Below are 8101 nucleotides of genomic sequence, written 5' to 3'. Positions count from 1 at the left end.
CATTTGAAATCTTGGTGGAACCCACAACTCTTGCATTCTTTATGCCTGCAAAGCCAGCAACACCATATGGATGATGCCAAGATTCCCTGCCAGACCAAGCAGTGGTTAGGCCCCCTTGAGCCCAGATATAACAGTCCTGGAGTGACTGGATAGTTGAACAAGGTGAAATGAATCCTGAGGAATAAACTTCCTAGATGGCCCTCTAGGAGCAGGGCACCTAGGTGCTCTCTTGTCAAATGAAATATTCATACTTTTATGCCTTTGACCATGGAAGAAGTAGTGTCTCACTGATAACCTGAGACCCATCAAGACATCTTTCCTGTTGTTACAGTGCAAAATATTTGACTTATTTTTAATGGTGATCATCGCTTTAGCAAACATATCCAACATCTTCTGCTTCCCTCTCTCTTTCTTGGAAAGAACTTTACATATACTCCTTTTCTGGTCAAACTGCAAGGTTTTCAAAACAAATCTTTCTGCTCTGATTTCCCTCCCAATTCTCTCCCTAAAATCTGTCTAAAACCATCTAGCATTACCCATGCCACAGCCTGAATGTTGTGCTGCCTTCACATTTTATCTGCCAGATAAACTAGTTCATTACCTTTAAACATGGCCTCACACAAAATACCAGTGCATAGACCAAATGTAGACAAGTTCTTTACCCAAATATATTAATGGTGTCTAGTTTAATTGTCAATACAGTCATAATTTCCATCAGACACCTCATGAGCACAATCTTTACTGACTGCATTCTTATCAGCATTCTGGCCTTCTGAATTCCCACCAAACTCTCCCATTAAACTCTGTTACAGTACTCTAAACCTTTTCTGACATCATGATCAGATATAACTAAAGCAATGGCCCTACTCCCAGTACCAATTTTCTATTAGTCAGCTTTCTATCCCTGTGACAAAACCCCTGAGAAAATCAACTTAAAGGAGGAAAGATTTATATGGTTGTTTCAGAGTTTTAATTCATGGTCCTTTGATTCTGTTGTTTCTGGGCCTGTAGTGAGGCAGAAACATCATGGCAAGAGAGTGTGTTAAAGTAAAGCTGCTAACCTCAGTAGCAGAAAGCAAAGAGAGAAAGCCATAAAAGTCCAGGAACAAAATATAGTCTTCAAAGGCATGACTCAGTGACCTATTTCTTCCAACTAGGTTCCACTTCCTAAAGTTCCCACCAGCTTCCAATAAGTCACTAGGTGGGGACTAAGCCTGAAATACATGAGCCTGTGGGGGACATTTCAGATCCAAACTAAAACTGCCATACTGCAGAAACAAATAATTTGCAAGGTTTAGTCATTCAGCACTCAAAATGAAAAGAAGCAATTTGCTCTTTGACTCCCAATATTTCATTCATCAGACAGTCTTCCCAAATCTATGTTCTAGTCTCCATCTCTCGTGGCCATTAGTATAGAAGCATTGAAGTCCATGAGATCTTGTAGCTTAATGTACCAGAAAGATTAATCCCATGCTATTACCTCTGAGCCCATAGTAATCTAGGATTCATAGGATTGAAGGAACCTTAGTGAAAATCAAGAGAAACATCTCAGCACAACTGCAGACATAATCATTTGCTATTAAATGACCCCCAAGGGTTATGTTCTAAAGGCTTGGTTGTTAGTTTCTGGAACTACTGGGACATGGTGAAGCCTTTAGGAGGTGGGGCTTAATGGAAGGAAATTAGGTCATTGGGATACTTTTGAAGGTGATATTGGGAACCTGCTCCCTTCCTCTCCCCTCTTTTCTTCCCAGCCGCCATGAGGTGAGCATCTTCATGCACTTCCCACCATGTTATTTTGCCTTGCCAAAGGCCCAAAGTGGCATTATCAAACAACCATGGACTAAAATCATGAGCCAAAATAAATATTTCCTCCTTACAAATTGATCATTACAGGTATATTCTCACAGTGATTTTTAAAAAAATTGACTAACTTGCAACCCTCTGAACTTCAGGACTACAGGATCAAGTATCTAGGAAAGATATAAATGATTCACCAGAAAGTTTCCACCAGAGGATCCCAACAAAGCTTCAGCTAAGAAGGGGCATGGCAAAGAATCTTGTGCATATCCTGAGGAAGTGCCCATTATATAATGCATCAATGGTCTCAGAACGTTTTCTAGTGAAGGGTTTGAGGCTGTCTGAGTCAAAAAGTGACTGGGTACATAACTCAAGAGATGACTCAAAATGAATTACCATGTTTCTCAAAGAGGAACTTAGATTAGGATTAAATACATATCCTTCTCACATTTATGCAGGATTTCTGGCAGATAACTGTGGACAGGATCCCAACAGCTATGTGTCTTTAATGACTTCCTGAGGACAATAATTGCCTTCTCTGAAAAAAGAAATTTGACACCCCTGTTGGGTAGGATCTATTACCATATTACCATTCTGGAACTTTCCTTCATTACAAAACATAACAGATATTAAAAGCCAAAATTCTAAGGTTTCCAGTGAGTCAGAGATGGAGTTGTCCCCTAAAGGTTTTTGAATCTATAAAATTCCATTATGTTGAGAGAAGCTAAAACATGGTCTCTTCCTTAACTGACTTTTATTCATCTTATAACCATAATTTGGGGGTGGGGAAACAAGACCCCTTAGGCAAAACACTAAAGATTTTCATGGAGACAAGAAGGTGCAAAAACATCAGTTCCCTATCTGGATCATCCCTCTGCCATCACATCTATGGGCAAGGGAGGACTGAGACAGTTGCCATCTGATACAGATCATTAGCCTACAGAAAACTTCCAGACACTTGAGGATGTCACAGACTCTTTTTGCCCTGCATACATAGCATCATAAACAAATTAAGAAAGAAAAAGACTGTACTAGCCAATAGCTAGAGCTTAAAGCATCCAAGAAGGCTAGAATGAGAAACATATGAATCAAAGGATGAAAGGGTAAATTCCATCCATAGAATATAAGTTCTTCAGAAAAAAAGGATGATGGGGAAGAATTCAGAACATTTTTCAACATCCAACATATCCAGGCAGATATTCAAGGCCTCTGGGCTCTGTATCTCTTCAACCACAAGATAGTGGTATCATGACAACCAGCAAGTTGGGAAGCTCCCCAATGACAAATATGAATGTCAGTAAAGTAGAAAATACCTTGACCACTGAACATGCTCCACCAAGAATATCCATTCTTGAAGATCCTATATTATCAGACCTTAAAAAAAAGCTATCTAGTGAATTAAAATTTAAACTGGAAACTTGAGTCACATAACCAGGCTCTCCCAGCAACTCGTCCCTTCCTTCAGACAGCTTGACTTCTGATTCCTCACTGACTCACTTCCACAGCATCTCCAGTGGGGAACTGGCAGCTTTCCAGAAACTGAATGTCAACCTGGATGACTCAGGGATTAGCACACTGCAAAGCAGGCACGCAGGGTCCTTAAGCAAGTCTTATGCAAGTGCCAGGATAAGCTTCTGACCAGCTGAGAGGAGAGTGAGCCCTCTAGGATGCAAAAAAATAAAATACAGAGGTGAGAACTCAGGGTTAGAGTCATCCAGAGCAGTAAGGAAGAATAATCCTGCAGAGGACAGAAAAGAGAAAGAGAATTCCAAGTCCTTTTCACAGAAGTAACCATTTTTCTCCTGAAAGTTTAAGACATGCATTGGGGCAGGAAAGATGGTGGACTGAGATGGACATCATTACCTTAGATACACTTATGACTGTACATATGGTGCGATGCTACATCCACTACATCAGTACAACCAGAGAAATGAAAAGTTGTGTTGCAATTGTGTACAATGAATCAAAATGCATTCTGCTGTCATATATACCTAATTACAATAAATAAATAAATTTTCTAAAGAAAGAAAGAAAGAAAGTAAAATGCATCTAGCTATGACTTACAAAAAAAAAAAAAAAAAAAGCACGGTAGGTTTTTTGTTTTGTTTGTTGGTTGGTTGGTTGGTTTACTCTGGCTGTTGTTGTTTTCCAGCAGGTCAAAAACAGGACAAGAAAGTGCCCTGAAAAAGATAAGTTCATCCAGCCCTAAGTTTGTGCAGCCCTAAGATTGAGTTGGAAGTAGAGCATTAATTAGGAGCTATCAGCCTCCTGAAGCCCATGAGCTCAAGGTACTCTTTGAGAAGATCCTGAAACACAAACTGGCACATAAGAATGTGAGGTCTTGGAGTTGAGCCAGCAGAAGGAGGAACTGCACAATCCTAGGGAAAGCCTAAGTAGGGACAACCTTTCAACTATGGGACTGATTCTGACCCACAGCAAGTGAAGGAAGAGAAAGGGTCAAGTCCCTGCTCCTGCAACCAAGAAATTGTCTGTCATGGCTCAAGTTGTCTTACAAGTGTTAGGTGGATGAGAGACAGTGTCAGACTCCCAGAGAATATGTCAGGTATTACTTCAGAGTCATCGAGTTTCCCTACACTCCATGGAGCCTGTGTCCCATTCAAGCTTCACCTGCATGCACATATGCCAGGAGCCCCTAAATGTCCTCCCACTTGCTGAAGACACTGAGTTCTGAGATTTGACTATTGTATGCAAACAGAACATATTACTCCTGTACTTACAAGAAGTAGAAATTTCCCCCAAGGGGATAATCTAGTTCTTGAGATAAAAGCCTCCAAGTGCTCATAATACATCCTCTGATGAAAATAATTTCTCTTTAAGAAACCCTTTTTTGACATTGCCAGTAAATATTATTTCTAATATATGGTAGTAGTCCCTGTGTTCCGCACTGGGGTAAGAATTTTATGTATACAGAACTGTTCCTTAAAAAGACAAGAATCTTGTTTTTCGTTTTTTTTTTTTTTAAACTCTGACTGCTATTTGCATTCTAAAAGATGATATATATATTTTTTTAATTCTAAAAGATGATCAGTCCATTGTAGGGAGCCTGACAATGCCCTTCTTGTTTACCCTGGGTCTTTGATTTAACACTTCTCAGAATTAAAAAGCTCTATTTTTTTTCATTAAATAAAAAGTTTAAAATTTACCAGGCCTTTTCAATGTGGGAAAACCCTTAAAATTCAGACCTTGGCTCAAACTATCTTTTCACCTGCTCCCTCACTATCCTAAATATCAGCTGCAGGATGGGTCAGTTACTCTTTCATAATAGATCCAGAAATTACCCTTGCTTCCTTATAACAAAGTTTTGGAATTGGAAGCAAGGTATTGGTTAGGTCCTGAGATCCATAGCAGGGACAAATCTTCCTCCTAGATCTCTTGGTAAGAAATAAATTTCACCTGCTTCTAGAGGCCATCCCTTCTCTGCCTCAGAAAGGTTAATTAAATAGACTATATTCTTTGCCTCTAACAAAAATGGAAAATAGGTGAAGGTCAGCTATCCCCTTTCTCTGTCCTTTCTTGAGCAATGGGAAGGACAGAACTTGCAGCTATGAAGGAGGCCAGGGATATGAATATTTTCCTGAAGACAGTGGCTTACATTCATAAAATGCCTTCAAATCATAAATGGTGTTATACTGAATTACCTGGCCAAAATGTAACATAAATATTAACAATATTTGCAATGAAGAATATAAACAAAAAATAAAGAGGAAATATAGGCATTAAGATAATCTCTTAAATATGTTGTAGTTACAAAGCAAGTAAAGAAATGAAATTACAGACTAAGTAGAAAATAATTACAAGAGAGCATCACATGTAATGCTTTCTGGTAAATGGCAAAGATTATAATCAGAAAGTAAATTATTTGTTTAAACTTGTTACAAAAGGAGGAAAACTAATAAATTAAGTCCTTAAATGCATGGAGTAAAGTGCAACAAAACAGGAACAGAAAGAATTACTAAGTTTAAGAATGAATGACAACAAAAGAAAAAAACAGCTTAAGTAAGTTCAATAACCAATTCTTTAAGAGAAAATGTTGAGAGTCTCTAACCAGCAGGGGAAATTAGATGCTAATTCATTAAATATCAATTCTAGTTTTATATTTTATTTTTTTACTTTCTCTTTTATTATATTTGCATAAGCCCCCCTATTTAATTCTCCCTACCTTTCAGGTAATTCTTTATCCTAATATGTAATTCTCTCTTATTAATATTTTTATTTTAATTTTTAAGAGCATAATCTATGCTTTTTAATTTTTATTGCAAACATAAAGCAAGGGTCTACAATCACATCTGGGCAAGATTTTTAATTAAATTTTATTTTGAGATATAGATTCCTTTACCCCAATTTCCCCAATGGTACATCTTATAAATCTACAGATCAAGCCCATAACCAGAACATGGAGGTTGATTTCATCAAGATGCAGACTGTCAGCCAGGTGTGGTGGCACATGCTTGTAATTCCAGCAGCTTGGGAGGCTGAGACAAGAGGATCCAATGGACACATCAAAGTCAGCCTCAGCAACTGCAAGGCACTAAGCAACTCAATGAGACCCTGTCTCTAAATAAAATACAAAAAAAAAAAAATAGGGCTGGGGATGTGGCTCAGTGGTTGAGTGACCCTGAGTTCAATCCCTGGTACCCCCCTCACCCAATAAAGATGCAGAATGTTTTCACTATCACGAGGATTCATCATGCTGAACTTTTAGAACCGCTCCCATCTCACTTCAACCCCACCTCCTCTTTAAGCCAAACTCCTTTCCAGAATGGCTGTATCATTTTACATTCCCACTAGCAATGTATGTGAGACTGAGTCTCTCTGTAACCTCACTAGCATTTAGTGGTATCACTATTTTTTGTTTTAGACATTCTGGTAGGTGTGTATGGTATCACACTGGGTTTCAACTTCCATTTCCTACTGCCTTGTGATGTCAAACAACATCTGATGCTTATTTGCCAAGTGTGTATCTTCTTTGGTACTGTGTCTCTTCATATCCTTCTCCCATGTTCTAATCAGATTTATATTTTTTTAAATGTGACTCTTGAGAATTATTTACATATCCTAGATGTTAGTTCTTTATCAGGTATATGGTTTGCAAGTATGTTCTCTTACTCTGTAATTTGTCTTACATACTGTGTGTGTGTGTGGTACTGGGCATTGAACCCAGGGACTGTCTACCACCTTCCCCAGCCTCTTTCATTTTTTACTCTTGCTAAGTTACTGGCTGGCCTTGAATTTGACAATCCTCCTGCCTCAGCCTCCTGAGATGCTGAGATTACAGGAGTGTGCCAACATGCCTGGCATTTTCATACTCTTCAGAGTGTCTTCAATAGAACTGAAGTGATTAATTTTAATAAAGTTGATAAAGTATAATTTATCAGTAACAGTTTTCCTAGAAACAGTATTCCAAATGACAGGTCTTTCTCTGAACTCCATGGTTTCTCATGAGAAACCTTCAGGTATTCAAGTTATTTTTTATTTATAGATGTCATTTTTCTTTGACTGATTTCAAGGTTTATTTTCTTTGTCTTTAGTTTTCAGCAGTTTAATTATGATGTGTTTTATTGAAGATTTCTTTTGGGTTTACCCTTTTGGGGACTTAGCCTTTTTAATCTGTTGGGTCACATCTTAATAAATTTGGAAAGTTTTCTGCTATTAGTATTTTCCAGCCTCTCCACCCAGGTTCTTGGAAATATCACTGTCTAAGAAGGGATAGTGAAAAGAAAAGGTGCTCCCCTAGGGCAGAGGATGAAGGAGTGTCCTGGGAGGGATCCACAAGCTGTTTGGAAGGCTGCATCCATATAATTAGCCACATGGGTGTAGATGCCTAGCTTACTGAACTTCCCACAGCCTGCACTCAAGCTGAGGACTCCACATAGGTAGATCCTGGCTTCTCCCAGGCCAGGGGCCTGCATGAGCTCTCTGACAGGCACAGGACTTGATGCAGAAGTAGCTGGCACAGACCACTTCATCCCCCATCCCTTTCTCCTCCCTTTCAGGGACTCTGGTGATACAAATGTTTTATTTTTGTTTTGGTCCCAGAGGCCCTATTCAATGTTTTACAAATATTTCCCTTTGTGGTTCAGGTGAGTAATTTCTATTGTTCTATCTTCCACTTTGCTAATTTTTTTCCTTCATCCCTTCTATTCTGCTATTGAGCCCATCTACTGAGCTTTTAACTTTGTTATCATCTTTTTCTGTAATAAAATTTCCATTCGGTGTTTCTTTATATCATATTTGCTGATGTTTTCTACTTTCTCATTTGTTCACTGCTCACTGAGGCATG

Source organism: Urocitellus parryii, chromosome 4, assembly GCF_045843805.1.
Source record: "Urocitellus parryii isolate mUroPar1 chromosome 4, mUroPar1.hap1, whole genome shotgun sequence".
Classification (NCBI taxonomy): Eukaryota; Metazoa; Chordata; class Mammalia; order Rodentia; family Sciuridae; genus Urocitellus; species Urocitellus parryii.
The sequence above is the reverse complement of the archived record's forward strand: the minus strand, read 5'-3'. Positions refer to the sequence as shown.